Source organism: Octopus bimaculoides, chromosome 26, assembly GCF_046866305.1.
Source record: "Octopus bimaculoides isolate indiv1 chromosome 26, ASM4686630v1, whole genome shotgun sequence".
NCBI lineage: Eukaryota > Metazoa > Mollusca > Cephalopoda > Octopoda > Octopodidae > Octopus > Octopus bimaculoides.
The window spans coordinates 10,320,012-10,322,511 of record NC_142953.1 but is presented as its reverse complement, the minus strand read 5'-3'; positions in this window follow the sequence as shown (position 1 = coordinate 10,322,511).

The window sequence follows — 2,500 nt, the reverse complement described above, 5'->3', positions numbered from 1 at the left end:
TGTGTGTCCGTGTAGTGGTAGGGATAGCAATAAAGCCGTCTCAGATGAGAAAAGGATAAAGTCGCTCACACAGACATTTCGACTGGCACTTACCAAATTTTAGATCGGAAATTTGGATAAGTTCGTTTGCCAAGTAGAGGTGGGAAGGAGGCAGACATGCAAATATTGAATTTTCGGGGAAAATCCTTAAAGAGAGACAGAGAGACGGAGAGGGGAGTGAAAGAAAGACGCAGGAGAGGGAGAGGAGGAAGAGGAAGAGGAGAAGAGACGAGGGAAAAAGAGACGGGAGGGAAAGAGAGGAATGAAAGAGAAAGAGAGAGGAGAGAGGGGAAAATAACTGTTTCAAGATGTTTGCAATAACGCCGTGTAAATAGCTTATACACTTATGTGCAACCAATGGCCACCATACGTTTGTATCCGTTGGACGGGCAGATAATTTATAGGTGAAGGCATGGCTATACGTTTACGTGCAACCAATGGTCGTCAAACGCCTATGCTATTTGGTCGTATGTGTCTGTGTATGTGTCTGTGTCTGTCTGTGTGTCCGTAGGTTTGTGTTTGTCCCCCACCACCGCTTGACAACTGGCTTTGGCGTTTACGTCCCCGTATCTAGCGTTTCGGCAAAACAGACCGATAGAATAGGTACCAGACGTAAAAAGTAAATAAGTACTGGGGTCGATTAGTTCGACTAAAAATTCCTCAAAGCGGTGCCCCAGCATGACCACAGTCTAATGACTGAAGCAAGGAAAAGATAAAAGATGTGGTTGAAGGTTCAATCCCACTGCACAGCAACACTGCGACTAAACTGGCTACTTAACTGTGTTTTACTATCGTCACGCTTAGTCAGAGATTTATGAGGGAAATTTCGTAGACAAACTATTTAGAAGCTCGTCCTCGCAGAAACTGCTCTTCTTGTTCTTAGCTAGTAGAATAAATAAGAAGGTGAGGTACTGGCGATTTTGCATTGGATCGACGCCGGAGGAGGGCATTCAAACCGATGGGGTGGAGGTGAGGTTAACGTGCGAAGAGAGCGAATTAGAGACGAAAGGGCGGATGTGTGACGAAGCGTTTAGCGTCAGCCCCTGGTATCATTGTTTCGATATAATTTCACATGTATTGTCGCTGGTGGACAATGAAATATAGGGAAATGTGGGGAAATGTGAGGAAATGTGGGGAAAATATTAAGAATATTGGGAAATGGACCTGGGTAGAATAAGGAAATAGGGAAATATTGAGAAATATGAGAAATGAGGGGAAATATCGTGAAGCATGAGAAAATAAGGGGAAATATAGGGAAATGTAGAAGAAATAGGGAAACACGGTGGGGAAATGTGAGGAAATATGGAGAAGAAATATGAAGAGGGAATATGGAGGAATATGGAGACATATGGGGAAATATGGGGAAATATAGACAGAAACGAAAGAACGGGAAATATGGGGAAATTCGGAAAAATATTAGGAAATGTGGGGAAATATGGGGATATATGGGAAATATAAGGAAATATGGAGAAATGTGAGGAAATATGGAGGAATGTCAATATGGGAATAGGTTAAAGTGACCTCTTCTGTTGCTGCAGATTTGCCAAATCATCTATTCTATCAAAGAGCAGATAGTTTGTCAGGTGAAAGCTTCAGTTGAAACAGGCACCTGTCGTGTCGTCACTCAAGCGCTTTCATGTCAGCGAGTGACGTGAAAGAGCGCTTGTGATAAGCACTGAGACATGTTTCATATTGGAGGGGGGGGGAAGTCACCAGGAAATAGTCAACAGTAAAATATACATAAAAGCAATAACAGCAACAACAGTAATATAGAGACTAAAAAAGTGCCAATTGAAAATATAAATGCTTTGAGGTCAGGTTTTGAAGACAAACTTTTTAAACGTTGGCCCTTTGAACTGAAAAGCCATTGCGCAGAGCAATCAAATTGACATGTGTAAAGCAAGATAAACAGGTTCTCCTCACCTCTTCTCTCCTCCTAAAAACACCGTCTCCTGACAATACCGATAGTTCGTCTTCATCTTTGTGTCTCACGATATGAAATGCAATTGTGAAAATGTATTGTTTTAGGCCGCCATTTGCAAATTTTTCTAATTCGTGATTTTTAACTTTTCTAGTCGACAGCGACGACGAAGACAGCAGCAATAATAACAACAACTACTACTACTACGACTACAACTATTACTGCTACTGCTGCTGCTGCTGCTGCTGCTGCTACTACTACTACTACTACTACAGCAACTGCAAAACAAACGAGATCAACAAGAAACGTAGAAAGTTGTATGAGAAAAAACGAGAAAAAGGTATACGAAACAGCAGAAAGCAAATAACAGATTAACCAGTTGCTGCTGCTGCCGCTGCCACCGCTGCTGCTGCTGCTGCTAACTAGTCCTAGGACAGCTTTGATCGAGAACACTGAAGCATGATCAAAAGCATTCCAAACGTGACCACACCCCACACTTTTTTTTTCTTTTTTTATCAGCCAATATGTCACCAGCACATT